Below are 8894 nucleotides of genomic sequence, written 5' to 3' on the forward strand. Positions count from 1 at the left end.
TTATTTATTCTCTCCTTAATTTATTATTGTTGCTTTATTAGCATTGAAAAGTTCAAAATTCTCACCTAGATACATATATTTTAAAGAAAACTTTACTAATTTGCTATAATAAGTTCATTATAGTTAGAAACTGATGTTTTATTTCAAATTATTAAGAATAAGATGTAGATGGTACAGATTTAAAATTTTAGGGTGTTACAGAAATACTTTATCCGCAATAACAGTGTCCAAGCAAAGAAAAGATGAAGCATTCATGACATAACCTTAGAGAGTGATTACAATGTCTTAAATCACATTGATCAAAACAATAAGACTCAAATCTCAAATCTTCAAATGCAGCAACTTCCCTACCTTCACCATAATGGAGTTCCTTCCTAAGATTATCTTATTGCAATTTAATATTCTGGATACTATTTTCTCCTTTTGGGATGGACAACTTGAATGTCTCTGTCCATGATCTCAGTGATAAGATATGGTGTTTATGTTTTGTTTTGGAAAAGTATGCTTTATGTTATTCATTGGCTAAGCAACGAGACTATTATAGGATAATTGTCATTTACTGCTCTCAGATATACGTGCGTTTCTATATTTTGCATCTTAGGTTTTGCGTTAATGAATCAATTTTCTGCACCTTGTTACACATAAAAAAAATGATTTGCATAAGGGAAACATTTTTATGCACTTCTTTGCATTTTCACTTTTCTGCATCCTACAAAGTTTTGCGTGTAATGTTCTGTTTAAAAACATATTTTCTGCATTTCTCACAATATTCTCTGCACTTGTCCACATGCTTTCTACATAAGAAAAAGCACTTTCTGAAGTCACCACTTCTATGTATTCTGACTTAAAAGGCTAAAAATCTTTGCATATAGCATAACTGATTGAAATTTGGAAAAATCACTCTGCACCTAATAAATCATCACACTACACATTTCGCAATCTGCACCCTATACACTTTGTGCATGATGTTTCTGCAATTAGGGGTTGTATTGCACACTCTAAATTTGATATGTTGCATTCTAATGATCACACTATTTAGGTATCAAACAAAATAGCACGGTGCACCACCTACATTCTGCATGTTGTAGTTTATGTTATTTGATACTAAAATTGACATATTGTAGTGACAAGGCCATCCACTCCACATATCAAAATTCTGCTGCACTAGCGGTTGTACTTTAATGACTTGTTGTCTAGTGTTTTAAAGCACCTTGCTTGTTATATAATTGGTTTTGCACCAAGAGAAATGTCACATACTTCCTTGTTGTGTTTGAAATTCATAATAGAACCCTCTAATTCCAATTAACGTGACTGAATGAAAGTACTTGTGTGAGACTGTTATGTGTTGATGCAGTAACAAGATTCCTTGGAATTAGATATATATATATATATATATATATATATATATATATATATATATATATATATATATATATATATATGCGTGCATAATGGGCTGAACTCTGCAGAATTGTGGCAACTAAATGTTTTAGACACTACTGTCTCCTTTTGGGATGGACAACTTGAATTATTTCAAGATGAAAAGCTGCGTCAAACCTTATTTGCTCAGAAGAACTAATAGATTATGAGGTTATTGGGATGGTGAAGCAAGAAAGGTATTGTTCTTTTGATTTGCTACATGCTTTTGTTATTGATAGTGGTGCTTGGAGAATTTAATAAAAGCAATGTTAAAGGGAAGGGTTAGGATATTGTTCATGGTTTAGTCAACTAATTTTATATTTGAACAAGAAAGGAGATAAAATTTGTTTTCTATTCACCAAATCAAAATATAGCATTTTGTTGGTCTCATGTTTTTTTTTTTTTTTTGTAAATTATTTATTCAACCAATGAAATTAGATAATATGTTGATGAAGGTTGTAACACCCTGAATTTTGTAATATTAATTATTGATAATTATATAAATCTAAATGTATATTCATGTGTGTATTTTTAGATATACATTGTGAATATGTATATATATATGTAGATGGGTGTATACATGACTGGTTGGGCTGAAATGGGCTAAGTGCCTAAATGTAGGGCATGACACTGGGCTGTTCTCGCTGCAGAGAGAGGATTCTCGTTGTAGCGAGAGGGCCCTGGGAGGAAGGACCAGAACTGTCGCCTTTTCACTGTAGCGAGAGATGTCTCGTTGTAGCGACAAAGCGACAACTTGAAGTGCATTTCTGGGTGCAGTCTTGCTGTAGCGAGAAGGCCTCGCTGTAGCGAGATTCTGCAGAAACCAGAGTGTAGTTTTCCGTAGTTTTTTTTGTTGTAGCGAGAGTGTCGCGACCAGAAAAGGATTTAAAAGGGGTTAGGGGAGAGTTATTTCTCCCAGTCCCTTTGATATTCCTTTGATCCTCTTGTTTCCAAAGCCCTTTTCCACCGATTAGTTAACTCCAAAGCCGTTCGGGAGTTTGATTGAAGGTTAAATCTGTGTGGGGAATGCTTGGAGGTGAGTTTTAATGGTTAGGGTTTCAATTTTTCATCCATTTTCTCTGTTTTTGTGGTTTCTATAGGTTCTCATGGAGTTTCTCCATGTGTTTAGGACGAAATTCATGAGGGCAAGCACTTCTTGGTGGATTTAGTGTGTGGGTCTTCAATTCAAGGTAAAGGGGGACTCTATCCTACTCTTTTGTGCATGAATTGTTGTTGTTTTGCTGAATATTATGTTGTGGCTGAGTTAGTGGGTAGGAAATTACTGAGAAATATAATGTGGGTCAAGTGCCGTGATGTGTGAACATTATGTGTGTTGACCCGAAATTGATGGATTTTATGTAAATGTTGCGTGATAGAATGAGGGCATGTATGCCGAGTGTTGTGAATGGGTATGAGCACTTGTGCCATGTATTTGAATGAATATTGTGGAAATATAGGCCCAAAGGCCGTGTAATATAAACGATAATGGTAGACTATGTGTCGTGTGCTGTGAAATGGAATGTGGGCTGTGTGCCGTGTGTAAGCATGATTACTACATGCGTGAATGGAATACGTGTGATTGGGTGTATTAGCACCGTTGTAATGTGCTGTGAATGGTTTAGCGATACACTGGAGATGTGGGAGATGAGGACGGTAGAAATACTTTGGGGAAGAGGGAGTGGTGGTGACACCAACTGCGGAACGGGTGCACCACAGGCCACACACTCTCTTGCTGACTAGAACTCTGACTACTATCTTTGCTGAGCGACCCATGACTGCTCACGTGGTATCCGTGAGGTAGGGGTAACCGACGACCATTCGTGGTGTAAATCTGTGATCACAATGCTATAATGAGCGTGACTGTTGTGCGTATGCATGAGTTTGTGTAGTGTGCTTGTGGGTGTGATAATGCTGCTTGTACTTACATCTATATAAATGTATTAGAAATGAGTTAGAGGTGAGACTCTATGCTTGATTGTGGTTTGGTAGTGTAGGGTACTCACCTTTACATTTATTTTTTAGCTAATCTAGATTATCAACACCAGACTCAGTGAAAAAGTGGATGGAACTGCTATAGGACTTAAGATATTATTTTGGAAAACTATTGTATTTGAATAAGTCCTGTAGCAACTGTTTGATATAATTTGTAACCCCTTTTTCTATTTAAAATGGTTAACGAAACTTAAATTAAAAATAGAAATTTTATTATTTCAAAAATTTACAAAATTTTTATTTATTGAAATTAAATTTAAGGTGTTACAAAGATTGTGAAAACAGAAAATGTACTAAGGTAGTGCATGGTGTGCTGACTCAACAGATTCTGTTCCTAATAGTGTGCATCGAATACATTGAAATTTACAAGATACTAATTCATAAATTCTTATCTTTCACTACATATAATCTTGTTTAGTTTAACCTGAAAAATCAAATACACTGAACTATGTAATGAGATGATTTTAAATTCATGTAACAATACCTTTATTTTTAAAATCTTTTTTACTTTTGTGTAAAAGTTAATTCCTCACATACCGATCATGTATAGAATGTACCTTTTACTTCATTTTAACATTCTTTTTAGACTTTTTTAATATTTTCATTTTGCTGGATTTAATTATGCTTATGTCTAATTTTTTTTATTCATTTGCTTTTGAGTAATATTTTTTTTTCTTTTTGATAAGTGATATTTTTTTTTACTTGATGTTTCAGGGACAATTTTTATAAAGACATAATGGTAATGTGAGAATTCTTATTTGTATTTTATAAAGACATAATGGTAATGTGAGAATGCTTATTTGTATTTGGTGTAAAAATGTTATACTTTAGAGGTTTCAAATTTATTAATTATAATATATGAAAGTGATTAATTAGATTAAAGCTATTATTATAAATAATATTCTGAATATACTAACATCTTAAATGTTTGTTAACCTTGTGCTTGTTTTCTACTTATAAAATTGAAATATATAAATACTTCAAATTTAATATTTTTTTAAACTATTATATGAAAGGTTACGCTACTATTTTTTTTAAATTATTGATTAAATATTTTATATTTGAATATTTTTATTATTATTAATAATATTCTTTGACTTTATACTAAAAAAATGTAAAAATAACATTTGACAAAAGGGAATATAAGCTGGTAAAGAATTAACGTTGTAATAACAATTTTCACTACGTCAAAATGGAGATCTGAGAGCGGTTCCGTTTTGAATTAGAGAGCGTTTAGAACTGTTCTAAAATCTTGCGCTATCTGATGTATTATATTTAAGAGAGCGGTTAAGATTGGAGAGCGGTTCCGCCTAAAACCGCTCTTTAAAGTATAAATTTAGACCGCGAAATTTGAAATTGATTTCTTTGTGAGTTTTCTGTTGCAAAATAAAAATTTATTATTACATTTAAATCAAAATTTAGAATTAATTTCTTTGTAATTTTTCTTCATTTTTATCACAAATCAAAATTGAATCTTGAGTTTATATATTTGGTGTTAACTAAACAGTCCACATCTACATGAACAAAACACAAGTAAGCAGAGAAAAAAGAGAACAAATTAATAGGATAATTTTTAACATTAATAGAGAGAAAAAGAAAGAAAGAGAGAATGGATGATTCACCGTTAACAAAGAGAAGAAAAAAGAAAGAGAGAATAAAGAAGTATCTACAGAACATGAAGAGAAAAAAAAACTATTTTGTTAGCGTAAAAAAGATGAAGAGAGCAGACTAACACATAATGAAGAGGTACCTATAGATTGTAAAAAAAACCAATTTGTTAGCAAGAGAAGACGAAGAGAGCAGGCTAATAGAAAAAATGAAGAAAACAGAGAAGAAATTTACAGTGAAAGAGAATAGCTTTGTTAGTTATGAAGAAGAAATGCTTTGAACGTGTTCATTTATAAATGACTTTAATAATATTAGCGAGCGATTAATAAAGAACCGCTCGTAAAAGTATAGATTTGAGAGCGGTTAACAAAGAACCGCTCTCTAAATATATAATTACAAAACGGTTTTTATTAACCGCTATCTAAGTTAGCGTTCTAAAAGCTCATTTCTGGCGTAGTGTTTACAGAAGAATAATATATACACAAAAAAATCTCCCAGCTTATCAAGGCAAAGCTTAAGGCACTTTCCATTTGGAAAATTCAAATGAGTTTATGTTTACAACAGACCCATAATGCAACTAAAATGTTTTAGCTAAGTGGTGAAATTGCCTCAGTGTCTTCTGCAGTTTTCACGTAATTTCACGCATTAACGATTAAATAGTTTAATGATCCTTAATATCAAGCAAACAATTCAAAAATTGTATTGGAAATTGTATTGATGATAACGACAATAGAATACAATTACCCTCAATACATAAACAGTTCAAAACATATATATATATATATATATATATATATATATATACTATTTTGTGAAAATAAAGTAAAAAAAAAAATTATTGAAACGAGGTATATACGAAACATTTTATCAGTCTGAGATATTTTTTGTTATGTCACTATAAATGTTAGCTGTGAAAAAGCCAACACTTATTTTTTTTAATAATAAAATAAAAGTGCTGTTCGTATAAAAAAATAGACAATTATTTTTTAATAATAAACAAAATATCCGGATGGATAAAGGCCAACACATCCCATCTCTTGCCAACATCCTCCTTCATTTATTTTCAGTACGTTTCAACAGGCATTGTAAGATAAACTCTGGAGCTTCTTTTACATTGCCTGAAGAAGATCTACCACACACACGTAATGTTATATTGTTGGGGTTACCTTGTAGTATCTTTGCATTGAGTGGAAAATTCTCAAACCTTCACCAACTAGACCAGCGTGACTACTGGCAGAAAGAATTCCAACAAAAGTAGCTGCATTTGGAACAACTCCATGAAATAACATTGATATGCATACCCATTTGTACGGGCTGTCCATGCTGCTACATTAGGTGCAAAAATGCTGCTGAAAGACCTTTGAGCATTAGCCAGGCGGCCACATTTGGAATAGAAAGTCTACAAGAGCAGTGCCAACATAGACATTTGCTTGGAATGATGTTTTGATATGGGTGTGTTGGGTATGGGCATAAGCTCTTGGCAAATAATTAAGAAGAACTTGGTCCTTGTTATTCACCGCAATATCAATGTTTTTTAAACTAAGAAAAATTTGGTTGAAATTATTAATGTCTTTATAAATGGATTTACCTTATAATTGTTTCTTTAAATAAAGACAATTGTATAGATACTTTGTTATTTACTGACTTTCAAGCTTTGTCCAAAGCTTGTTGGCAGTTTTCTCACTTCTCCTGAAACTTCATTATTTAGCAGTAATAATCTTACCCTATGCGTCTTCTTCATTATGGCACTCTTCTAGTGTATATGTAAGATTAGTCGTAACTTTACGACTCCTTCCAATGCCAACTCATATTCTTGTTACTTAAAGAGTGTTAGCATCTTTACATGTATCAGAGAAGTTATTTTTTTCACTAAATTTCTCAACGTCAAATTGTGTAAATGTCACAGCTCTGACACTAGTTTGTTGTGAAAATTTCTTCTGATGTAGAAAGTTACATGATGCAAGTTTGAGAAGAAAACTCTTGATAACTAGAAAAAAAAAAGTATAACAAGTATAACAAATAACTGTCACTAAGTTTCTTCTATGAAATTTTTTTTCCTTTTGTTTGAATACAAAAGAAACAAATACACGTATTTATATTATAATGTATGATAAATAATAGATGATAATATGGACATATAATTCTAGTGTTATTAGTTATAAATAGCTTTCATCAATCACTATTGTAATTCAAGGCAAACTTTAACAGTTTTATGAAAACTCTTTTACTCAGCGGCCTGAAATGGTGTGTTTTACTCTCCAACTAACAAGAATCGACAGATCTCCACAAGTTACTGTACATTTTCACTATACCTTCTAGAGGAAAGATCCTAACCTTCATTTAAGTTTGTATTTTAGAATTGACAAATAAATAAAATTTTAACAAACCTTTAAATGTAATATAAATTAAAAGTGCTATGCATTTCCTCTCAATTCTACTCCTAAATTTTAACTTTTAAAATATAAATAATATTAAATTTTAGATAATATATCAATAAATATCTAAATCACTTAAAATTTGATACACACGTGTAATAAAAAAAAAAAAAATAATTTAATGATTTTATTAGTAAATTTATCACTTAGGTGAATCAATCTAACTAGAGATGATAATGGGTAGGGTATGGATAGGGTACTATAGTACCCATTCCTGTATTCGCATTTTAAAAAATACCCATACCTAACCTCATATCTGCGTGAATATGAATATTAATTCTCGTACCCATACTCTCTTAGTACCCGCATACCCATCTTGATTCGATTATCCGTGCTTGTTTGAGAAAAAAATATGTTTATATAATTTCACATAAGTAGTATAATAATACAAAAATTTAATATGTAGTTGCCAAATAAGGTATAAACATAGATGAAAAATAAATATTCAAAGATCACAAGTGCTAAATGTATCTTAATACAATAATTTTCTAAACTAACATTTCTAGAAACAATAAGCAAAATTAAACACACAAGTTATTTGTTGGCAATGACTCTATCTTGTGTGAGATTCGATCGATCGACAACATCAGAGCGACAACGAAATAGATCTACACAATGGGTGGTCTTTCATGTGGGATCACTTGATGATCTCTTATGGCAGCATTGACAACTAACTCTAATGAATAACGTTTCATAGTTGCTAGGTTTTAATGAAGCAGACATTAAGAATAAGATTAGAGTTAGAGTAGAAAAGTTCAAGTATTAAACGACAACGAAAAGTGGATACATAACATTTTTTTCTAACTTTTAAATTTGAAATTGTAAGAAAAGTAACAGATTTAATTAAAATAATATTATATATATATTAATACTAATATTTTTAACTTATATACCATACGAAAATATTTGGTCAAAAATACAAATTTTTAAAAATTTATTTCAATGAATGAAATATTTATAATGTATATAAATTTTATAATAAAAATATATGTGTATATAAAAAAAATTATACTTTTTTATTCAAGGAAAAAATTAATAAATAAGAATTAACAATATTTTTTTTATATTTTATATCTTTTCAAAAAAAATTTTAAATATAAATAAATAGTAAGAATAATATTATTTAGATTTAATAATTAATAGATTATAGTTATACTTGTAATACACATATTGCATAGAAAAGTATTATTTTAAATTAAAATATAAAAAATAAAATTTAAATATTATCAATAAATAATAAGCTTATAGTAATAGTAGATGATTGTAAAATTTATAAATTATTTATAAAATATTTATTATTTATCATTTACTTTATGATTTAAATATCAATATGATTTTATTAACAAAAATATTTGTATTTACTTTATTATTAAATTTATTTTTATATTAATCTTATATAACTTCACATAAATAGTATAATAATACAAAGTTCAAACACAC

Source organism: Abrus precatorius, unplaced genomic scaffold, assembly GCF_003935025.1.
Source record: "Abrus precatorius isolate BTA unplaced genomic scaffold, Abrus_2018 Scaffold5, whole genome shotgun sequence".
Classification (NCBI taxonomy): domain Eukaryota; kingdom Viridiplantae; phylum Streptophyta; class Magnoliopsida; order Fabales; family Fabaceae; genus Abrus; species Abrus precatorius.